A 26,132-nucleotide genomic window follows, 5' to 3' on the forward strand; every position below is an offset into this window, starting at 1 on the left:
AGCCCAAGTCACTATAGCTGGTGCTACCCATAGGCAGGTAGTACTAGGTTATTTAAAAAAGCAGTTAAACCAGACAGGGGAAGCAAGCCAGTAAACCACTGTCCTGTGAGGCATGTGTTTCAGTTCCTGCTTCCAGGATTTTACCTTTAGTTCCTGTTCTGACTTCCCTGTATGATGGACTACAAGATGTAATATGTAATAATCCTTTTCCTCCAAGCCTAAGTCAATTTGATCATTTTGTTTTATCACAGCAATAGTAAATAAAACTAAGATATAGTAGGTGAATAAGGAATTTAAAATAAAAAACATAGTTTGCAATGAGAGGGCTCAATTTTCATTGTCTTACAAGATTTCAAGATTTTAAAAATAAATTTACAGTTCTAAATATATAGATTTTGAAGTTTAAAGCCATTCTTTAAAAAAACTGTCTTGTAGTAACTTTAAAAAGATATTTTTTTTAGCAGCTAACTATTACTGTTTAATAAACAATGCTCAAATGTAGTAGTTCCAAACAATTGTTTACTTGCTCATGAACCTGTAGGTTAATATTCTGGGCTTGGTGCAGTTGTGGAAGTGTTTCAGCCCTTCTTGGACTTGGTTCCATAGGGTTTCTTAACTTCAAGACAGCTAGAGATTTTTAACATAGCTGTAGTAGGATTTGGACTCTCTCTCTCTCTCTCTCTCTCTCTCTCTCTCTCTCTCTCTCTCTCTCTCTCTGTGTGTGTGTGTGTGTGTGTGTGTGTGTAAGCATGAAAGGTCCAAGCAAGTTCTGAGGATATGATTCTATAGCATTCTTACAAATCACACACCAAACAGATTCACAGACTGGAAAAACAATTCCATGTGTCAGAGTCAGAAGAAAGGAAAAAGAAAAAGCCAGGCAATTTTATAATTTATTTTATTACCTCTTTATTAACTTTCAATTTTCAGTAGATTATTGTTTCTTCAGTGAAAGTGACTGGCACAAATACAAGTTCCATTTAAAGATTTGATATGCTGTATAGAAAAAGAAATTCATATATTCTAATTAAATAAGTCTGTCTATATAGATGCAGGGAAAATGGAAATCTCCTGTAATAGTTCTCACTTTCTACAACCTGCTGGTTGTCACTAATAGACTTGAAATCAGGCCTATCCTGTCTTTTAGTAATGATATTTATAAAAATTTCTTATGAGAAACCACCACAGATGCTCATTAAGTTTAAACACAGATTTGTGTTCTTAAAATATTGGTAATGAAACATTGGAAACAATAATTTCTTAGGGGATTATCTAATATAATGAAAACTCACCCATGTAGTGGTATAGAAGATATTGATAGTAATGTTTTATAATTTAGAGGAATGCAAGAAAGATATAAAATACAGACAGAAAGGTCAGTTATGATAATGCCCCATAGTATTATTTACCAATATGATTTTTCTCTTTATAGTTGAATATACATGGACAGATGGAAGAGGAGAAGGAGGGATTTAATTACAAGAATTTCATAAGTATTGATTATTGAATTATTGAACACATATTTGAATTTTATGATGTAGTTATCGTTACTAAAAGTCATCCTTCATCATAAACAGCTTGTGTTGCCTATTCCTTTAGGGGTAGACAGACAACTGTGGCTCAAATTCAAACTAAATATGGTATAAAAATAGAATAACATGAATGTTGTCAGTTAACTCCAACATTGACTCAGCTAATGACAGCGCAGTAGGGACCACTGATCATTTCTATTTTTCTGTTTTGTTGTGCCTATTACATTTGTTTTGTCGTCATGCCTGTCTCAACACAGAGATGACGACAACAGCTTCATCTATTGTATCTTCATTTAAGGCAGATGAAAGAGGCCAAGGAACATTGACAACAGTGCTAATTATGCTTGAGGGCAAAAATAGAATCTTTCCCAGAAGCATTGTTGAGGAAAAATAGACTGTATCTCACTCGTCAGAAGTGGATAATGTGGTCATCTCCAGGTTCAAACTTTATCTTGAGAAGAAGAAGTTTGTTATCACAATATTATAGAACAGTGACCCTTAATCTTGGCTGCAGACAAAGGCCTAAATTCATCAATCAGCATTTATGAACACCACAACCATGAGTCTTCTTTGTTGTTAGGTCTGATACATAGTAAGGTTCTATTATTGATATAACTACGTTTTTTTTTTCTTATTCAAGCCTTCATTTTCATCTTATCCAACTTTTTTCCCTATCAGTTGCCAGAAAAATATTTCATTGATTAGCACAATTCACTTTCATTACAAATGAGAACTTATTTCAGTTATTATCATTTTGTCTAAGAAACTAAAAAAAGTAGCCCTGCTTAGAGCGTACAAGCCAGCAACAAATCAGACCCTCACATAAACCCACAACTGGGTATACAGCAGAGATCAACAGATGGTGGGGAGCTCAGCCCCGATAGATGTGTACGTAGCACACACAGCTCCTGTGTCTATGGATGAGGGAGCAGTATGACTCTAAGAGCCAGAACACCAAGAAATATGCTAGGAAAGTTTCTCCTAGAAATGGCTGTATAAACAAGAGAGAACAATAACAATATCAAAAGACATGTTAATGTGGAATGGATCCATAATTAGATAAAGAACCACAGGTTCTATTGCTTGAAGAAGGAAAATTAGCTACTCCCAGGGATGAGCTGCCTTATTGGTTATCCAATAGAGTGGTCAGCATTGAAACCATATGCACACAAACAACAAAAACAGTCAGGCAGGTAGTATTTATGTATATTTGTGCATACACATTCATTCATACATGTCCACATATATATGTATGCAACAATAATTATTAAAGAAATAGAAAATATCAACTTAAGATTTGGGGCTCATGGGAGAGTTTCAAAGGGCAGTAGTTGGGGGGGACTAGTAGGATGAAAGGGAAGGGGGAAGTGATGTAATTCTATTTTAATTAAAAGCACATTATTTTAAAAGTAGCTGCAAAAACAGTCATCCAAGTAAGCAGAAGCTAATTTTTACTAATGTTTTAGTTGTAAGTTCAGTGACATATTAGGAGATTTACTGATGTCTCTCTGTGGTCATCAAGAACAAATGATAGCATAGCATAACAATTGTTGTTCTTTCTGAAAGTGATTGAAGTTGGAGTATGTTTCTTTAAAGTCTTCATTTTTTTCAATAAAAGGGTAAATGATGATAGATTCAAACCTTCCCTTTAATAATTGGTGACTTCAGAATAAAAAATATAGTATTTAAGATTTTATTCAAGACAAGCCTTAGACAAAACAAACCAAATAGTGTATTTGCTCATCCTGAATTTTTAGAGGAGGCATTTTGCTTTCCAGGGGAAGCACTTGCAATGATTAATGGCAGGGCACTAGGTGTCCTGACAGTTTAGTGCTATTTTGAGAAAGTTGGTATAAAATTACATTAACCTACAAATATCACCATATAAAAACCCCATTTTATTTTGTTTAGAACACACATTCTCATCTAATATTTACAATACCAAATCTAGTCTGTGCAAGATTCTTTTAAGGAAACATTCAATGTGGGTCCAGTTATATGAATGAACTCTGAATAAAATTAACCAGATACGAACAGCACCTCTGACCTTTCTGATTTCACCCAGTCAGCATGAAGTTTAATTTACACCAACATTATAAAAACTGTTGAAGTGAAGAATTCCCCCCTGTAAAAAATCAACTTATGCTTATGCATTTCATTAACCCTTGTAAAATGGACATGGAATGCTTTAACTGTAATAAAAGAAGTAGACATTATGTAACAACAACAAAAAACAATCTATTGAGTAAATTGGGATGAGCCAAACTAAGGATCCATCTTGCCCTTAAAATCTGAATCAGACCCACTGCATGCTGGGAACAACACTGTTGGAGAGCTCTGTGGAAAATGAATAGCTAGACTCATCCAAGTGAATCTAACAGCCATTTTCCTGAGCAGTTGGAGTCAGTTTTCTGGCTTTAATGAGGTTTTTAAAATCAAAAACGAAGGGAAAAAGAATAAGAAAGAAAAAGAGAAAAGAAAAAAAACAGGAAACAACTAACCATTAAAACACTTGCTATAGTGCTGCATATCTCCCATATCAAAAGAACACTAGTGAATCTATGTTTAATTAAATAATGTGTAGAGAATGTTGATTGTAGAGTCGTATTTAGCCACATTTTAAGAGAAAGCCGTAAGTTGTGTTTGAACTACGTCAATGCTTTAGATGTTCTGTGGTGGATATAGCTATTTCAGGAGGCTTCCAGGAAAGGACAGAATCAAATGGGTGGAGTTCCATCTCATTGAGCCCTCTGCTTCCATCATCCAGTTTTAAGACTCCATGTTGTATAAAAAATACTTCCCTCTTTCACAGTTCGACTGCAGAACATAAGTCAAAAGGGGAAGTAGACAAAAAATCTCACTCCCAATCAAGATATTATTTGTAATTTACACCTACTGGTAGAGGGAAAAATCGGTTTTCTCTGTTGAAATGACACAGTATATCAACCACACTCCAGGGCAGGCTCCATGATCATGAATAGTTGCCTAACAAATAATGGGCTCCATGCTCTTTGTGTACTGCTTTGCTTGTTTTGGTTTGGTATATTTGCTTTTTGGCTTGCTTCTTTGTTTTTATATTCTTCATGAAAGAGAGGAAAAGAAATAGAGTTTGATGGGCAGGAAAGTAAGGAGGATCTGGGAAATGGAAGAGGGGAAAGAAGATGATTCAAGTATAATTTATAAGAGTTTGATAGTCAAAAAATACACAAAAAAGAGAACAAAGACAGACTTTTTGAAACAGAAACAAAAATGGTTATAAAATATAAAATAGACAACATATTTTAAATTATTTTTGTTTTTATAAATAAGAAACAAAAATTTTACAATATGGTAGGTATATATATATATATACTAAAAGTTTTAACTAACTGATCTTCAGGTTATGGAGTTTTAAATATAGCTGACTGGCTCTGTGGACGGTGACCTCAATACTCTCAGCATGACTTCGCAGTTAGCAGGCTCATTCTTAACTCTATTCTAATTCTAGTATTTCCACTTTTCTTTGCGCATATATTTTTGAAACTTGTAAATTCTTTTTAAGCCTCACCAAACTGTGTGTAAATCCTACAGCTACTTGTTTACTTCATAAAACAGGAATATCTTTTTTTGGAGCCTGAAAGCCCTTTCTTTTGAAGCATAACCCCCTGAAAAGTTAGTGCTCTCAACTCCCAGTTTCTGAGGGAGGGTAAGAGTCCAACCCTGATAAGACCAATTTACAAAACCAGAGGACACAATCACAGAGTCTTTAATGAGTTGGGAGCAACTGTCTGCCTAGCACCTTCTGCTGATTGCCTCATTTTTTTTTAACAGACTCCAGTTCTTCCCACTAACTTAATTAGTGCTTCAAACTCCCCAGCCTTTTATTTTGTGGAATCTAGTCCAATCTTTATCCAGAATCCCAAAGACTATTAATAGTGATTTTGTCTATATGTCCCACTGCAAATTTCCTTTGAAAACTTGTAGCAAATTCTTGGCACCTACATTAAACCAGAATGGGATAAAAATATATTTTGCATGTTTTAGGGAAGGAGTATAGTGTGGAAAATACCATCAGACAAGAAACAGAAAATAGCCATGACACATAAAGTGAGACCCAGTCCTTTTTATCAGTATTGTCACACCCTAAATCTCTGGAGACTCCTGGACTTGAATCAATGGCCCCATCCTGGAAATGTAGACTATCCTCATGTCTAAATTGCCCTATATACAGAAAAAAGAACAAACCATTTTCTAAGATTGCATCTTCTGTCTTGGAAAGAGTTTTATGGAACTACTCAAGTTATTTCCATTCTCTATAAAAGACATATCTCTGTATGATCTGCAATTTAATCTCTCAGGCTCCCTGTGCTGTATCTAACTGAGCTACTTCAGTAAAAATAATCTGAGAGGACTGAAATTTCAAATATCAGTCATAATGAACAAAGCAGGAGGTGGGACTAGAAATTTTATAATTTACACACTTCTATTTTATACTTTTAATGTTTTTGAAAAAGAACAAAATTTATTTCAAATAAACTGTTGAAAATATTTAACTTTGACAAAACTTTTGCCAAGTGGTAGAACACTTGTCTAGCATACTTAAGGGCCTTGGTTCAATTCTTAACACTACAAAGACAGTTTTAAAATACCTAAATCAGCAACATATACTAATGGAACATTAAGAACAAAAATGCTCAATTATATATATATATGTGTGCAAATTTTGTTGGAGGATAAAATTTAAGCAGTTTCGAGGTTTCTGTTTTATCACACCATTACCCAGATTTATTTTCTCTTCTTCATCTTATGTTACTTACCCTGTACAAATTCATATTATCAAGTGCAAATAAGGAAGATATACAGTTGGTAATAGTGTTACTGAATATACAGTATTATAGCTTCATTAATAGTCAAATAATATCCTTATTGTCCCCTCCATATGGGGCATAGTGTTATCTTCTTATTTTGCTAAGTAACATGGCTAAAAAAATTAAATACAAAATTATATTCTGAATGCTATTGCTTTCTTAGTTAACCATTCTGTCTGAAAATATACTGATAGGTTCCTCAAAGATAACATCTATATAAGTTACATTTTAGGTAGGGTAGTGTGCCAGTGCTGTGATGTTAAGCAACATGAAACTGCTGGACAGACTGACTTTTTTTGTTGTTGTTGGTTTTTTTTTGAGACAGGGTTTCTCTGTGTAGCTTTGCGCCTTTTCCTGGATCTCGCTCTGTAGACCAGGCTGGCCTCAAACTCACAAAGATCCACCTGCCTCTGCCTCCCGAGTGCTGAGATTAAAGGTGTGTGCCACCACCGCCCGGCCAGACTGACTTTTACATATATACTTGGGATATACACTTAGGTCCTCTTTCTTTCACAAGTATTCTTACCTCCTGAGCCATCTTCCCAGCTGATAATTCCCTGTTTTGGGTAAAGTGATGAGTTTTCAATTGTCCAATATTAATCTTATAACTGATGATGGAAAATATGTAAAAACTGTTATTATCTGAAGATCAGTGATATGTGCTTTAAGATGAATACATAATCCAAGATTATGAAAAACAACGTAGCAGTGACTAAATTAATAAGGATGCTAGTTAACAATAACACTAGATTGTATAATTCTGTGAGCTGAGTTAATTAAGGGTCTGTTTAGTATTTCAAGCTAATACTTCTGTACCATTGTTACAGGATATATATCAATATGATGGAGTTTATTCCTAATTGAATATAACAACATAATGATAATTATGTTGGAGGGGTTTGTGCATATAAATAATATCTACAAACAAGTGAGGCATTAGTCTTCATCTGATTACCAACTAATCCTCAAACATTGAAACAATTACTATTATTATAATGTTAGATTAAACAAGATCATGGCTGGAGATACAAAATATTTCACACCTGTAAGGCTTCAGGAAATTAGTAACTGTAGCTAGAGTTTTCCTGCCTGACCTACAGTCAGGACAAATCTCTGTTACCCACCAGTACCACAGCCGCTCAGACCCAACCAAGTAAAAACAGAAACTTATATTGCTTACAAATTGTATGGCCACGACAGGCTTCTTGCTAACTGTTATTATATCTTAAATTAATCCATTTCTATAAATCTATACCTTGCCACGTAGCTCGTGGCTTACCAGCATCTTCACATGCTGCTTGTCATGTCGGCAGTTGGCAGTGTCTCCCCCCTCCTTCCTGTTCTTTCAACTCTCCTCTCTCTTAGTCCTGCCTATACTTCCTGCCTGGCCACTGGCCAATCAGAGTTTTATTTATTGACCAATCAGAGCACATACAGACCATCCCACAGCAAGTAACATCTCTGTTCATGACTTACTGTCTGTGCTGGATAGTTTTATGTCAACTAGATCCAAGCTAGAGTTATCTGAAAGGGGCACCTCAGTTGAGAAAATGTCTCCATAGGATTCAGCTTTAGGCATATTCTTAATTACTGATTGATGGATATTGTGATGTATTCATTAATTTGTAATCTTGGAGATCAGTAAGAAAGGAAAAGTTGTGGCTTAACAGTGATGTGTTTGTGTGTCAAGGTGACAAGGGGTCAATTGTGCTGGATGGTTTCATGTCAACTTTACACAAGTTGAGGAGAAGGAAACTCAATTGAGAAAACGTCTCCACAAGACTTGGCTTTAGGGCATCTTCTTAATTTGTGATTGATGAGGAAGAGCCCAGCCCATTGTAAGTGGTGCTGTCCCTGGCTGTTGGTCCTGGGTTCTATAAGAAAGCAGGCTCAGCAAGCCTTGGGAAGCAAGCAAGTAATCAGCACACCTCCATGGTCTCTGCATTAGCTCCTGCCTCCAGGTTTCTGGCCTGCTTAAATTCCTGCCCTGACTTGTGATGGACTATGATCTAGAAGTATAAGCAAATAAATCCTTTTCTCCATGAGTTGCTTTTGGTCATAATGTTTCTTCATAACAATAGTAACTCTAACTAAGACACTACCTCTAAAACTAAATCATTAAATTATCCTAAAGCAAGAATTAATAATACTTAGATATCCTTTTGCTGAAGTGCTTATTGGCACTGTGGAAAATTTTAGGTTAAATTTAAAGTTTCTGATTCAAGTACTGAGGGGGATTTTATCTTATTTTTATTGGCTGAACTAATACTTAATTTCCCAATATTCTGCCATTCCGTAGTATGAAAGAATGTTCCTTTTTTGGCAAATTGTCAGCTCAGTTAGCCTGAGGAGGAGAAGCCCTGCTTGGTAGCATAGCTGACATTTTGATCTGATCCCAGCAGGCAAAGACAGACAAGCTGTCATCTCCCCTGTAAAATGCCTGCTATGCAGAACAATTCTCCTGGTGGGAAAACGCTAGCTTTCCTAGGAGAGAGACTGCTATATGTGGGTTTGTATTTACTGAAGATTCACTTGATTTAGTAGATGAATTTGGGTGGAAATTCTTCTTATTAGTCAGCCTGATGCTTCCTTAATTTTCCTCAGTGGTATTCTCCTGTAGCTACATTTTGGTTCTACAAACACAAAATCTCAGTTTAATGATTGGTATCTTCCCTGGAGAGTTTCAGTCTCCTCCCTTCTCTGCCCCTCAAATTCTTCATAACCTTAAGAAGCAAGCCAAGTCAGTTCTGGAAATATGTTTGCATTATAAAGAGCCTGAGTTACTTTATAACTGTCTTGTTAAGTAAGGACAGAGAACATTTGAATACTCAAAAATATATATAATGCTGCAGACTGACCAAAGAATATATCATTTTGAGGACTGGTTGGTATGTCTTCTTTGTATTTGACTAACAGTGGTCCAAATTAATCTATTAGATTTTTTTGACCCACAGTTTACAGTCTGAATTGAAAGGATCCAGGATTGCAGGTGCTGTAATGAAGAAACTTCTAAATTCAATAGTTCAAGCAAAATGACTTCACTGAGTCACTAGACACATAAAATGATAGGCCACCTTAACAAAGCAAAGGTGTCTTGAGATCTTGCCACCTTTACAGTACATAGAGGAAGGACAGAATAAATGGGTAGAGTTAGATATTTTCTCAGAAGGAAGTGAGATGGAGATTGTGCACATCACTTTGGTCTATTTTTGTTGACAAGATCTATTACCTGGTTATTTTCAAAAGGGAATTATGAAATCCAGCCACAGGGAGTCAACTGCATCCCAACCTTAACCTTATAGACCCATGTCATTCAAGGGACATTTTCCCTTTTACTTACTGTAGTACAGTCAGTACCTTTTCGTTCCTACACAGAGGCGGGTCTCTCCAAAATCTTCCCTTTAGACATTTCCAAATGAGCAATAGCTTCAACTTTCTGCCTTTATATTTGGTTCTAAATGTAAGTAAACACTTGCCAATGTCCAGCAATACACCACGAAGCCTACCTTAGTCTGCCTGTATAGACAGCTTTAACAGATGTAATTTCCAGTTGGCCCTGCAAATATCATTCAGAAATTGGCCAGCCAGGTATATCACATATATCTCTTCATTTTGTTGCCTCTCAGTTGATTTGATAGTGACAACAATCAAAGTAGAGAGATTCTCTTAATAAAGAAGAACCCCATTTCTTATAATTATCCATTCTTGTTTTTGTGATTTAGAGTGATTTTGGGGAACCCAGGCAAGGGTTGGCCAAACTAGGGGTTAAAATTGCAGCACCTACTGAGCAACTTATAAGTAAGCTTATAGGGGATATTCTAGACCCAATAGTTATTTGCCAACAAATTATCACCCACTTTCAGTTTTGGGAAAAAATTACCAACTCTTCGCAAAACCATCCTTATTCAAAATACTTCCTCTAGGGTTTATAACCACCTGCCTACTATTTTATATAGTTGTCATCAGTTAAATTCAATTCAAGTCACTAACTGATGTCATTAAACATTCTATGACATTAACTATTCTATGGTATCAAAATATTCTATGGTATGATATCCTTTCTTATTAACTTTATAAAATCATATTAGTAATGCTGTATTCTTTATAGGATCTTGGAAATTATGATGAAATTTGTTATTATTCTTTGCATTAAACAATACTTTTATAATCTAGACTATCTAAATGTAAAATAGCAAAATTTAGGAGAAATAGTAGAATTTTTCAATTGGTTTCAATCTCTTTTGAAAAAAATTAAAAATTTTAATTAAATTGAAATTGTTGGTAAGTCTAGAACAAACATTATTATGGAGAAAAGCTTATCTAAATGCATGTTTTCAACAGTATTTACCTTAGTGCCTTTGTTTGTTTACTTGCTCCCTTGCTCTGTCCTGTCACCCAGGCTTGGGAGCCAATAATTTGCTTCTCATTAATGCTGAATGTTCTCTGGAATTGTCCAAATGTCTGCTTTTGTGCTTTTGTTTGTTTTATTTCACTCAGAATATTATTTTTTCACAGGTACATACATGTATGGGAGTACACATGTATGACTCTGTGCGTGTGTGTGTGTGTGTGTGTGCGCGCGTGCGTATAGACCCAAGATTGGCATTGAGAAGTCTTTTTAGAATTAATCTTGTTCATTGAAGTGGGGTTTCTTAGTTGAATCCAAAGCTCACTGGTATGAGCTAGTCTGCCCACCAAACTTGTACCAATGATTCCTTCTCTCTCTTCCAATTGCTGGAATTAGAGGAGTCAACTATGGCCACCTGAACCCAAACTCTGGCCATTCATGTATGTCTAGCATATACAGCAATCATGCATATCTTCCCACACCAAAACTCAGTTTTAGTTTTTCAGCTAGCAGTATTTATTTTCACAGAGACTGGACCTGGATAGACGATTGTCTTACAATCACAAAGATCTGAGGTTTCTAGAACTTACGTTAGAAGAAAAGAAGTAAACACCCTTCAAACTTGGGCATCTTGGCATAACACTAAGATGGTGGAGGCATGGTTATCCTTGGAGATTCTGGCCAGACAGAGGAGCCTACCTGGTGGGATATGGACCAAAGAGATTACTTGTACCAAAAACCAAATATAGATGGAAATAAACAATTGTGCATGTACGTCTGCATGCACAGGGTACCAGCACAAAAGTATGCACACACACACACACACACACACACACACACACACACACACACACTGAAGTGTACAATAATACAAACAGGTTCCTGCCCTAGTCACAGATTGTGTCACTACCATGAATTTATATGTAAATAAAAGTTACAAATTAGGGAAATCTCTAATCCCATCTTGTGCTCATATTGTCCAAATATGACACATTAAGTTCTGTATATTCTCTCCTGCCAAATCCCTGCTCACTCACCATAGATACTGGCTGATGGTATAGCACAAGTATGAGCATAATAATCTACTCACACGTTCACCTCTGTCAATTTAATTTTGTGACTGTTGAATTGCATTGTGTCACATGCTACCTCTTGTCTTGTTTATCCACTCATATACTGGTGGGCATTTGATTACTTCCAGGCTGCAGCTACTGCAAATATGGTTGTTATTGACATTCATATGTACAAGTTTCATGGGAGTGTGTTTTCGTTTTCTGTAACCAATACCCAGAATTAAAAAAAAAAACTAGATAACATCTAGTATTATGTTTTACTTCTTAATAAGCCTCCAAATTATATCCAGTATAGTTATATTATACTGGATATGGATATATTAATTATCTATCGAAATTATATCCAGTATAATTATATGGTAGTACTTATTTCTCTGGAATGGAATGCGTTCATTCTATTTCTCTCCCTCTGGGCTGGCATTTCATGTTGCCATTATCTCCACTTTGGCCATTCTAATATTTGTGTTGGAGGTATATTAATTTACTCTTAATTCATATTTCTCTAGTACCTAATAATGCTAACTTCAACTCTATGTTTCTGTGTATATGTCACATCTAGCAAAGGGTTTGTTTATGTTCATTCATACATGTAAACTATTATTTATTTGTTACTATTGAATTTTGAAAGTTGATATCTTTTTATTATCTTATAAATTGCTTGAAGACCAGAATATGCTTATAATATTTATTAAAAAAATTTAAAAAGAACTAGCTTTAATATTATACTATCCCAGGGGGTCCAGAAGGGACACTACCAGTGGCACAAGAATGAATCTAGATACACTGAGTTCTTTAGACCATTCAGTTTATTCTTCTAAGCCTGTCTACACAGTTTCATCCCTGTCCTCGCATTCAGCTCCTCTCTGTGCCCAGTTATCCAGTCCTCACAGTTTTAGTAAGCTCTTATGCTTTTGACCTGTTCTTCCTCCTCTGTCCCTTCATCCCCCATCTGTATCCTTCCTGGCTCCTTACCCCTGGCCCTGATAAATTCTACAAGAGATCTTCTTTACCCTCTACTGAACCTCTGTCTTCCTCTCTTCTCTCTGGCCACATGGTTCTGTGTCCTCTGTTCCTTCCTTATCCTTTCCTCTTCCTCTCCTCTCTCTGTCTATGTGGTTCAGTTGTTCCAGTCCTTACTGCACCTGGTTATGTAAAATGCCCTATTGTCCTCAGTCAATCTCTCTGCCATTCCCCTAGGCACGGAGGAAGGGGATTGTCTGATCTTCATTTGCACAAGAAACAAAGCTATGCATCTCCAGCTAGCTTGTCTCCTAGGCTAGGAGGGGGAGTCAGTTACCTAGAAGTATAGTAGGTCTAAGGAGCTGAACTGTTTGCCAAATGGTCTGGGAATATTTGGGTATGCGAGAATTTCATAGCAGAAGACAGCTGAAATATTAAAAGCTGGACAACACCAAATATTCATAATAAATGGTTTACCTTTTGACAGACCCTTGGCCAGTCAAAGTATACTTTAATACACAGCTGAATCTCTATCATATATTCTTGCGGCCCGCAAGAAAAAAAGACCACATTTTTTTCTACTAAATTGACTTTGTACTCTTTTAAAAATAAAATGTATTAATACATTTCATCTCTTCTTCCCCATTGACCTACCTATCTTGTGATTTTATTTATTGAGTTACTTGTTATGCCCAGATCATGACCCAAAAGAGACCACCGAAGACCATAGGTGTCCAGAATGCAACAGCAAGGTTTATTCTGTAGATACAAGTCTAGACAAGGAACTCATTCCTACACCCAATACAGTGAAGCAGGGAGGAGTTGCTCTTTCTTTGTGTGGCTAGCTTTTTAAAGGCAAAAACCACAAGCCCTTCGGGGGGTTGAGAGGGGGTTTGCACGGGGGTGCAACTCAGATTGGTTTACTTTTATCTCTGTTCTCTTTTAATTGGGTGAGGGTATGTAACCTTTGAATTTACTGGTTGGTGGTTACAATTATCACTTTGGGGGCAGTCCAGCACAAGTCCCAGGCTTTGTCCTTGAGCCTCCATGAGGGCTGGCTGGCCAAGCATGTACTGACTGTGGGGGCTGGCTCAGTGGTCCAGGCTCTGTCCTTGAGCTGCCATGGGGGCTGGCTGGCCTAGCACATCACGCACATAACTCTAAGTTGAAGAGGGGTCCCAGACAGTAAACAACTGACTGAACCTTGAGCAGTCAGAGTACGTGCAGAAAGGGAGCTATGGCAAGGATTATGTCTTTTGTTCATGGCCCTCCTAGAAACTGCTTGCTCAAGTCTCAGGAAACTGAAATTGAGGCCTGATCTCTGAGAGAAGACTGAGCAGCCTGTTATGGCATTTTTTTGGTCCTTTCATTACTGAGTTTGTTTTTTTGAAATAAAAATATAATTACATCAGTCCCCCTTAATTTTCCTCCCTGTATCCCTCCCCATGAACCCCTTTTTTCCTCTGAAATGCCTAGCCTCTGTTTCTTTAATTATTGTGATTTATTACTAAATATATAAATAAAATATGTTCAGTCTGTATAATATTTCTGGTATATATAAGATTTCAGGGCTGATTGCCTGGTATTGGATAAACAAGTGAGGGGCTCTTTCCTGGGGAATACTATTTCAACTGCTCTCTGCATTCCTTAGCTACCTCAAGAATTTTGTCTCTTAGATTCCCCCTTTTCATGTTAGAAGCTCCACCCATGTGGTCTCATCAATATGGCTGCCTATACAAGGATGAACTGAACAAGGATGGCACCAACATACATGTTTTGTGTTTGTAAGCAAATACATTACAACTTCAATACTTGTATTAGAACCAGATAAAATTGTCACAATTAGATGATACAAAAGTAGCATCATTTCCTGGGAGAAACATTTATCTTTTCACCATATTATCTGACCCAAGATGCAGCTTTTTCATAAATTACCTTTATCAAGCTGAAGAAATTCTAGACACAGATTGTTAGGAAATTTTAAATTCTGCTCTATTAATTACTGCCTTTAATCAGAACTGCTCAATAAATTTTGATGCATTCTTCCTTTAGATTTATTGTAATAGTTACAATGGTTTCATTTTCTAATATGGTGAAGTATATTGATAAGTATTTTGAGTAATAAATCAACTTGTGTTCCTGGTTAAACCCTGCTGCCTCATGTTACCTATCCCCGTATGTATTACTAACAGGTTATAAATGTTTGCAGTGATGTTCCTGAGAAAATTAGGTCATTGGATTATTTTAGCTTTAATTCAAAAATTTTATCTTACAATTTATCCATGTTCACACTCCACTGTAACCACTCTTCACATTGATTTGCCCCAATCAAATCTACCTTCCATTTCCATGCTGTGGTGTGGTGTGGTGTGGTGTGGGGTGGGGTGGGGTGTGTGTGTGTGTGTGTGTGTGTGTGTGTGTGTGTGTGTGTGTATGTATAATTTTCCATATCTATGAAATATCTAGGATCAACAAATGAAAGAAAATACCTGATATTTGCTTTTCAGATACTCATTCAAGTCTGTATGATCTCCAGTTACATCCATTTTCTTGTAAATTACATAATTTTATTCTTTCTGGTTAAGTAAAACTTTCATATATCTCTATTTTCATTATCTAGCTATCTGCTGAGGAATACATAGACTAGTTCCAAACTTGCCTCTTATGAATAGTTATGTAATAACCATTGATGTACAGGAACCTCTGTTTTGGGACCACTGACGAGTGCTGTAGCTGAGTTATATATTAGTTCTGTTTTTAAGTGTGATTTTTTTTGCTTTGTTTTGCTCTTTTTGTGAACCTGCATGCTAATTTCCATACTTAGTTTACTGATTTACATTTCACCAATTGCGTGTATGAGATTCTGATCCTCATCTATCCTCAACAGCATTTGTTGTACTTGTTTTCTTAACAATAGCCATTGTGACTGAGGAGAAATGGAATCTTGATGTAGTTTTAATTTGCATTGAGCTGTAACTGTACATTTGTACTTCATCAATTGAGAGCTACCTTTTCAGTTCACTAGTCCATTTACTGATTGGATCCATGGGTTAGTTGGTGATTTTAAGTTATTATTATGTTAAAGAGAGCAATCCCTTGTCAGATGTACAGCACAAATAAATTCTTCCCTCATTAATTCTTCACTCAATAGTTTAACTTGTTATGCAGAACCTATTCAATTTCAGGGACTTTCAGTTGACAATTCTTGGTTTTGTTTCCATGGTTAATAAAATAATTTTCAAAAAGTTAGAAGACAATTTCTACTATGCCGTTGTTCCTTTCATGCTTACAGTTTTCTTGCAATTTACTTTTCTTGTCTTTACAAGAAGTTCTCATCTCATGGAATTAATTAAAGTAATGTTTACTATTCTTCAGTTTTCTAGAGGAGATTTATTAAATTTATATTGCTTCTTCATAAATGCTTGATGGAATTTTTCACTGAAATTGTATAGGTCTGGAATTATCTTCATACAAGGGTATTAGCTACAAATTTATTTTCATTAGATGTCATTGAACTATCTGGATTTTCTTTGAGTAAGTTTGGGTATTTTTCTTATTCAAGAAATTTGTCATATATTTTGGCATAGATTTTTCATGGAGTGCCAATCTTTTTGTCAACAGAATCTGCATTGATGGCACTGCTTCCATCACTAATGTCCTAAAACTATTTCTTCATTGTGATTTAGCTATTTCGGTCAGGGAGTGAAGGGGAAGTACATCTGGTTTCAGAAAGCTTTAGGTTTTAGGTTCACATTTTTAAAAATGTCTTTGTATCTCATTGAAATAACTACTTTGTCTCTATGTATTTCTCCTTACTTGAAATTTACCTCTTAAAGAGGTCATAGCACTTGTTCTGTGAGGTTGTCTGAAAATATGCCTGTTAATGATTTATACACACACACACACACACACACACACACACACACATATATAAGTTTTCATTAAAAAAAGATTTTCCTTTTATATACCAGCCCATTCCCTCTCCCTCCTCTTCTCCCACTCCCTCCACCTACCCCCATCCAACCCCATCCCCTCCTCATAGAGAGTAAGGCTTCCCTTGAGTAGTCAACACAGGCTGTTACACCATGTTGGGGCTAGACCTAGGCCCTCCCCACTGAATCAAGGCTGAGTAAGGCATTTCAATTACATGATACCACTATATTGTTCTTCTATATTTTCTAAATATATTGTTCTAAATACTCAATTAGATTAACACTGAATTTTATTAATAATAATTCTTTTAGGGTTTTGGATTATAGTATACAGTTATGGCATTGTTCAAAGGTGGCTTCTATCATATCTAGAAAAGTGAGCCCTGGAAATATAAATTCTTATGTGATTTGAAATAGACTATTATGTAGAATATATACTGTATTTTAAGTACTAATACATTTTAAATGTGCTTACTAAAGGATTTAAAAATATATATATATATTTTCTTTACAATTCTGACCTAATGTCTGATGTCTCATTTTATATGGGTTTTCAGAAGACATTGGCTTGATCTATCAATTTACTAAGTTTTATCAAATCATGGTATATCAAATTCACTTTCTTCATTTATTTGCTGTGATAATTTATAGAGAAACATCTTCTTATCTTTTCCATAGTCTTTTAGATTGCCTAATAATACAGATTTGATAGAAGTGCTACCAAATTTTTTAATGATTTTTCTTTGAATACTTATAAATACATGGTCTCTTTTACTACTTTAAGGTTAGGATTTGATATTCTAATAAGTAGACATATTTAATATATTTAATGTATTTTGACAGTTTGCTAATATATTAATGCTTAGTTTGTTCCCTTTGGGGTAAGCAGAACCTCATTATTTTGGCTAAAATATACTTAAAAATATTCTTGCAGTCTTTATTACTATTTTTGCAATCAAATATTACTAGATTTATCAGTAATAACTTAAGCCCCTGCTGTCCTCCAACATAATCTTCTAGGCTCACCTTCCAAGTGCCAGGGTTACGAGTTTATGCCATGTATCCAGCTTGAATGTATTTTTCTTCTACTTGGAATAAGTCGTGTTCCCAAAGAGACTATTCTTTAATGAAAATGAGGCCATATGTTGGTTTAGATATGTTTACTCCTAGTTTTGGCATTGTCAGCAAGTCAGGATTAATTGTGATACACCTACGTAGATTTTTACAGTCACTTTGCGGACATGCATGCAAACAAACACACACACATAACACACACACACACACACACACACATTCATGAAAAATTTTGAATCTCACAGATGTTTCATTGTAGATTTTAAATATCATACGGCTATTGATTTTTTAATATTTTTATTTCATATTACAAAAAATTTCAGAATAATAATCCACTTCAGAACAACAATACTACAATAACTATAAAATTATTACTATTAAGACTAAAAGGACTTTGGGGATATGGACTGTCTATTGTATGGTATTAATTACACATTCATTTCTTTATCTTTCTCAAACTGTGCTTCTGTGAATCTTGACTTTCAGTATCTCATTCATTAGAAGACAACAAGCATGAGCTCATGTGAAAATACTCATTTGAGTTCAAGAGCTTTGATATAGGTTCGCTGGCCTTTTAAGAATGCTTAGAGTTGACTTCTGAGTATAAAGCTCTTTGCTCATGTTTTCCTCCTCAGTGTGTTCCAGATTGACCTATTTCCATATTAACTGCATGCAGCTGCTGATGGCAAACAAAATTCCTCCCACCTAAGCCAGTTGTCATTGATTTGACTTGCAGTTTTCCTGTGAATATCTGTTGGCTATTTTGTAGTTCTTGGGTCTGTCAAAAATCTATTTTGTTCACTTTTCCCCCTACTGCAAGGAGAATTTTGGTGATATCACCTTAGTATTGCATAGATATACGCCTTGAATTTGAGTTTTACTGTCGTGTTGCAAATAATGAACCATACTCCAAAATAGACTTGGAGTTGCCCTCCTTGGATGGCTGAAATGAGATATACCAAAACCCTGCCCAAAAGCATGATCGTGTTTACCTTGGTGCCTTTAAAGAAATTCACAGATCATACTTAGAATTCATTAGGGCTTAATGCCTGATCTTTGTAAAATGTACAAGTATTGTGTAAGATATTGTGTTTAAAGTCACAGTTTCCATGATTCTATCCAGCAGAAATTCTGTTTTTTTTCATTACCTTATCATGCTTTATCATAGTTCATACCACATTTTCATAATATAATCTCTTTACCTTTTTCTATTGTGATTTTTCTCTCCGCCTTTCCGTACCTCATATGTTGATAAAACTATATGCCTGTCATAGTTTTAAGTTCATGCACATCGTAATAGATAAGAAGCATTTAATTTTAAGGGATGCATATGAAAATGTTGCATTATACCAATCAGTATTCTAGTATAAATAATAAGATGAATCAAAAAATAATTGCATATTTTAATAAAATTTAATAGTAAATAAAATAATCAAATACAAATACAATTTCATTTTATGATTTTTCCAGTATATTTTTAAATTTATATTATTAATGAATATTCAATTTTATAGCATCATTTCAAAAGTTTGTAAAATACATTATAATTATTTCTGGAATTTCTTAGTTTGGGAGGCTTCACTTAAAATTGTTATCTGACATCTTTTAAATAGATATGTATTCAATGATATGTAGTCATTTCTAATATTTTGCTCTTGAAATAGAATTATTAATATCTGTCTTCATATATTTTTATTGAAAAGTAATTACCTCTTTAAGCCTTGCAAATTTCTAGTCATTTTGAAGACAGTTAAAACATTTCATCCATATTAATTTTATCTTAACTTCAAACTCCAGGTGTTCTTGGAACATAATGACATATTTTCTACATTCTTGAATCTTTGAACTTAATACTTAACTATAATTGGCTTCTAATGTACAGTCTTTTTTTTTTAACTTATTTTGTCTTTAAAATATTTATTTTATTGTGCTGTGTAGCTAGAGTTTTCCTTCCTGGCCCACAGTCAGGACAAATCTCTCTCACCCCGCCAGTCCCACAGCCGCTCAGACCAAGTAAACACAGAGACTTATATTGCTTACAAACTGTATGGCCGTGGCAGGCTTCTTGCTAACTGTTCTTATAGCTTAAATTAATCCATTTCTATAAATCTATACCTTGCCACGTGGCTCGTGGCTTACCGGCATCTTCACATGATGTTTGTCTCAGCCTTCCACTTCCCAGAATTCTTCTCCTTGTCCTGCCTATACTTCCTGCCTGGCCACTGGCCAATCAGTGATTTATTTATTGACCAATCAGAGCAACACATTTGCCATACAGAACATCCCACAGCACTTCCCCTTTTCTTTTTTTTTTTTCCAAAAAGGAAGGTTTTAACCTTAACAAAGTAAAATTAGATATAATTTGGGAATTTGGGCGTAGCTTCTCTTACTACTTCTTGCTGGAGGGGGGTGCTGTATCTTATGGGGACACAAAGAATATTTTAGGATTATGGAATAGTCCATGAGGCTGTATTGTCTGAGCCAGTTGCCTCCAAACCATTCTAGATGTTGGATCATCTGGGCCATGGTGTCATCGGAGACCTTTCAGGGGGTCTTGGCTGGTCAAACCTGATGTATCTTAATCTGGAACAAATCTATAGCCTCTTGCTTTCTGTGTAAACAAAAGCAGAGCCTCCTTTCCAAAACAACATATCCTTACATCCAAATTTTGAAGTCAAGGTACCTTTAAAATATACATTTTGGCATAACTTAACAGCTTTTATAATCAAATGTTTTTCTTCAGTTACAAATATCAAAGACAACATAATCCAGATTCTCTGTGTGGTAGCCATCTTACCTGGCTTATTTTTTATATTACCTTGAGCCTATTGCTTTAAACTGCAGCATTCTAAGACTGAAACGGCTCTGTGGCTGCTGGCTTCACCCACTTCAGCTTCCCAACATGGCAGTGGTTCATTTTCCACCAGCTCTGGGAGCCATCAACTCTCAGAAATAGTGGGTCTATGCTTTTATCCAAGCAGCATGTAGCCCAGAAACCTCTTTTTTTTGTTTTGTACTAGCAAAGGCTAAATCCACCACACAGCTTAATGTGCCACTTGCAGAGGCCCAGCTTAATGTGCCACTTGTAGAGGCCTCATTCCCGCCATACTGCAGGTTGAGCATGCACACCAGGAACCCGCCATAGTAGCTCAAACACGCAGGCTGCCGCTAACTTGAGAAAGACAACTAGGAACTGTTTTTAGCTCCATTTTATAATCTTTTTTCTTGGGTTTTAGTTGGAAACTCTTGCCACCACGTTGGGCACCATTTGTAGCTAGAGTTTTCCTTCCTGGCCCACAGTCAGGACAAATCTCTCTCACCCCGCCAGTCCCACAGCCGCTCAGACCAAGTAAACACAGAGACTTATATTGCTTACAAACTGTATGGCCGTGGCAGGCTTCTTGCTAACTGTTCTTATAGCTTAAATTAATCCATTTCTATAAATCTATACCTTGCCACATGGCTCATGGCTTACCGGCATCTTCACATGCTGTTTGTCATGGCGGCGGCTGGCAGTGACTCTGCTTCAGCCTTCCATTTCCCAGAATTCTTCTCCTTGTCCTGCCTATACTTCCTGCCTGGCCACTGGGCAATCAGTGATTTATTTATTGACCAATCAGAGCAACACATTTGCCATACAGAATATCCCACAGCAGTGCTGTCTTGTACTATCATTAAATTATGATTTTTTTACATTTTTATTCTACTATTAGATTTGAGTTTTGATCTACCCAACATCTAAGTAACTTTTTACTTTGCTTTATTTTATAATTTAATTTAATTTTACATATCAGCCATGGATTTCCTTGTTCGGATTCCCTTGTTCTCCTCCCTCCCGCAACCCCCCCACCTTCCCCCCAGCCCACCCCCCATTCCCATCTCCTCCAGGGCAAAGACTCCCCTGAGGATTGAGTTCAACCTGGTAGATTCAGTCCAGACAGGTGCAGTCCCCTCCTCCCAGGCCGAGCCAAGTGTCCCTGTATAAGCCCCAGGTTTCAAACAGCCAACTCATGCACTGAGTACAGGACCGAGTCCCACTGCCTGGATGCCTCCCAAACAGATCAAGCTAATCAACTGTCTTACTTATCCAGGGGGCCTGATCCAGTTCGGGGCTCCTCAGCTATTGGTTCATAGTTCATGTGTTTCTATTTGTTTGGCTATTTGTTCCTGTGCTAAATAACTTTTGAAAAGTGGTTCTCAGTGAATGGCCTTTTCTTGGACATGTTTGGGATACTGGTTTTCATATGCAAGTATAACATTTGTTCTATCTTTGCACCACAGTGCCCATACCTTCTATTATTACTGAGTGACTTGGGATACCATGTGTGCCAAGGTATAATTAAAGAAACCCATTCCTCATTCATCTCAGGTACCATACAGGGTGAAGAAACTCTAATGATCAGGAAAGTGTAGTGGCCACTGTAGCTACACTGTACATATTACATGGCCATTTATCTGATGGAAGATAGAATTGGTAGCATGGGTGTGTAGTGGTCATTCACCCAACATTACATGATGAGTCCTGCTATCAGCAAAGAGGTGTTCTGGGAACCTGAGCAGTGAGAGGCTGGCAGCAACTCCTCTTAGTTCTTGTGGCATATAGTCCATTACATGCTGACCAATGGATGGACAGTTCAAAAGCTATTCATAACCCAAAAAACAGCATACAGCTTCCTCCTAGTGTCAATATGGTGGACAAATTCCACATGTCACCTTGTCTTAGTGATTGTGCATACTCACATGTTGCTGCTTCATGGAGCCAGCAGCAAAGGCATGTGACATTAGTCCCAGCAATAGCATGGGAAATACACAATATAGGAGGTGGCACTGGTGTGTTCTTCCTGTGGTACCTATGGTCATTGTCTTAGTTATTGTTTCTATTGCTGTGAAGATATACCATGACTACTGCAACTCTTATGAAGGAAGACATTTAATTGGGTGGCTTACAGTTTCAGAGGTTTAGTTCATAATCATCATGGCTGACATGGCAGAGTGCAGGCAGACATGTTGCTGGAGATGAAAGTGAGAATTAATACATCTTGATCTGCAGAAAATGGGAAGTGAACTGAGACACTGGGTGTGGCTTGAGCATATGTGAGACCTTAAATCCCACCTCCACAGGAACATACTTCCTCCAACAAGGTCATACCTACTCCAATAAACTCACACCTCCTAATAGTGCCACTCTGTATGTGTTGTGGAATATTTGATTAACTGTGCACTTGTTTAATTATGTAAGGATATGTAGCTGTTTTACCTTGTCTGCCTAAGGCACCTGATTGGCTTAATAAAATGCTGAATGGCAAATAGTGAGGGAGGAATTATAGGCGGAATTTCCAGGCAAAGAGGGTAAGTAGGAGGAGGAATTTAAGCTGGGGAAAATAGAAAAAGAGATGCTAGGAAGACACTAGGGGCCAGCCACCTAGATACATAAGAAGCAAGAAAGTAAGACATACAAAATGAAAGAAAGGTAAAAAGCCCCAAGGCAAAATGTAGATGAATAGAAACAGGTTAAATTAAGTTAAAAAGAGATAGTGGGACAAGTCTAATCTAAGGCCAAGAATTCATAATTAATAATAAGTCTCAATGTCTTTATTTGGGAGCTGGTTGCTGCTCCAAAAAAATTCCAACTACAACTATGAACTTACAGGGGCCAATTACATTCAAACTACCACAGTCATAAACTTCAAAAGAGGGAAGAATATTGATCATTACTTCAAATCATTATTAATTTTTGAAATCTTCACTGTCACATACATTTTACTAAGCAAAAGTTGTTATAATTGTGAACTCTTTACCTACATTATTTGCGCTGAAATCTTGGTTTTACAATTTAATATCTGAGTAACCTTTGACATGCCTTGAGCTCCTTGTTGTGATGGTTAGCTTTAATTGTCAATTTGACATTATTTAGAATCACCAGTAAAATGAATCTTTAAAACGTGGTGTCTATGCTTGGTTGGTATGTAGGCATGGGCATTTCTGTGGGAGACTGTCTTAATTATGTCAATTTAAGGAGGAAAATCCAAACTCTTGGTGGGTGGCACCATTTCCTAGGCATGTGTCCTGAACTACATGAAAGTGGAGAACTCAGCAAGCAAACAAGTGGGCATGTGTACATGAATTCATTTCTCTTGGCACCTGACTGTAGATGCAATGTGATGAGGCATCTCCAGTGGCTGTTGCTGTGAATTCTCTACAGTTTACTGGAAACTGTAATTGAAAGCTGAAATATACCTTTTCTCTCCACGTTGTTTATTTTTATTTATTTATTTATTTATTCATTCATTTATTTTGGTTTTTCGAGCTTTGGAGGCCATCCTGGAACGCACTCTGTAGACCAGGCTGGCCTCGAACTCACAGAGATCCACTTGCCTCTGCTTCCCAAGTGCTGGGATTAAAGGCATGTGCTAACAGTCTGGCTCTCATGTTGTTTATTAACAGTGTATTTTGTCACAGTAATGGAAAGGAGACCATGAAACTGGTGGCTCAGTGTTTTTGTTTGTTTGTTTATTTTGTTTTTCAAGACAGGGTTTCTCCATGTAGCCTTAGCTTTTCTTGACTGTCCTGAAACTTGCCCTGTAAGCCAGGCTGGCCTCAAACTCATAGAGATCTACTTGCCTCTGCCTCACAAGTGCTGGGATTAAAGGTGTGTGCCACCACCACCCAGCTGGCTCAGTTTTACAATTGGTAAATGTAGACAATATTAATAATGCCTACCTCATAAGTTGCAGTACAATTAATGGTTAGTGAAATGTATAAGAAAAAAGTTCCTGGAACATGGTACTCATTCCTATCATGTCAGATATCATCATAATCATCCTCCTATATCATATATAACTATATGATGAAAGAATATTGTGATATCTTGTGTCTACTTTTGAGACTATATCTTTAAATGTCTAGGGATTAAGACAGAAAACAACTATTTACATTATTATAGGATTATGGAATTAATTATTGATTTTAGAAAAATATGGCTAAATACCTTATTTATTCAATACATCCAAACCTTGGAAAAGTCCAAGGTAATTTATAGAATTTTCCCTAGATATCATGATCAATCTGTAGAAATGGAGATTAACCTCTCTTGAGATGCTTTTATTTTATAATTTGGCAGTTAGGTTAGCAGAAAACACCATTTTCTCATCTCAAAATATGATAAAAACTTAGGTATGTAATTACTTTATATTCATATCTTCTGCACATAGTGAAACAGTTATACACCAAAAGAAAGAAGTTTCATGTGACTGCCTAGAGGATTGAAAATATGCTTTACTAAGATTAGATCTGTTTTGAGGCAGAATGTTAGAAGTCCCAACTGGATTATTTTGTCATCCTATAAGAAATATAGTAAGAACTATGTAGTATTGAGCAAAAAAAAAAAAAAGAAACTAGTGAGATTCCAGGATTGTATTTTAGGACAGTATCAAGTATCTTGAAATAAAAAGTGCCTGAGTTCTAATGGGTAATCCCAGGTTATGTCAGTCACCAGCAAAACAAAATTAAATTCAGAATGAGTCCGTAAGATTTTAACAATATTTATGCACAGGCTCATAGACTCTTCATAAAACAAAAAAAAAAAAAGCTTCTGAGTCACTTAAGGATGCCATCTCACAACACCCTGACTCAGCTAAAAACAGAGAGGAGACTGACTCAAATGAGACTTCCGAAGAATTGAGTTTGCTAAATGTGGTGTACCTGACACTTATGAATATAAAATTCATATACCGTAAGGAATTGGACCATTCTTGACTGAAAGTTTCAGATAAAATAAAAACAAATGAAAGAAGTCTGAGAAATTTAGTTTAAACATGAATCAGAATTTGGAATTAAGAATCCAAGAAAAACAGTATCAATGAAAAACTGGCTCTTGTTCAGGGACATTTCTGCCCTCAACACAGGAGAAATTTCTTAGGAATGCCAAGTCAAGTGTCATAATTGATGTGGACCAATGAGTGCTTTGTATCTCTCATTTCCTCTTAATTTACCTGCAGTATCTGGTTTGTGACCCTAACTCTATTTTTCGCCTGTGTGCTTTACTTTCTGTTTTAAAAATGTAGATTTGCTAGGCACTGGTTACAAATGCATCTGAATCCAACAAGAGAAAACATTCATATCCACAACTTACTTGAATTTAATTAATTACCCATATGTGTGGAGCAGAGACAGTGGAAGCCTTGATTAATGGAAAGATAGTACTCTAAATAAAAAAGAGCTTCCTAGGGTGGACAAGGTCTTCTCTGTACATATTCTACACATATTACAGGTAAAAGCAGGCTGAAGAAAGAAATCTGTGTAGAGTTTTTACTCTTGACTTATATGAATCATTGAGCCAAAGCGTTGAATGGAAGCAAGCAGTTTAG

This window comes from Peromyscus eremicus, chromosome 22 (genome assembly GCF_949786415.1).
Source record: "Peromyscus eremicus chromosome 22, PerEre_H2_v1, whole genome shotgun sequence".
Taxonomy (NCBI): domain Eukaryota; kingdom Metazoa; phylum Chordata; class Mammalia; order Rodentia; family Cricetidae; genus Peromyscus; species Peromyscus eremicus.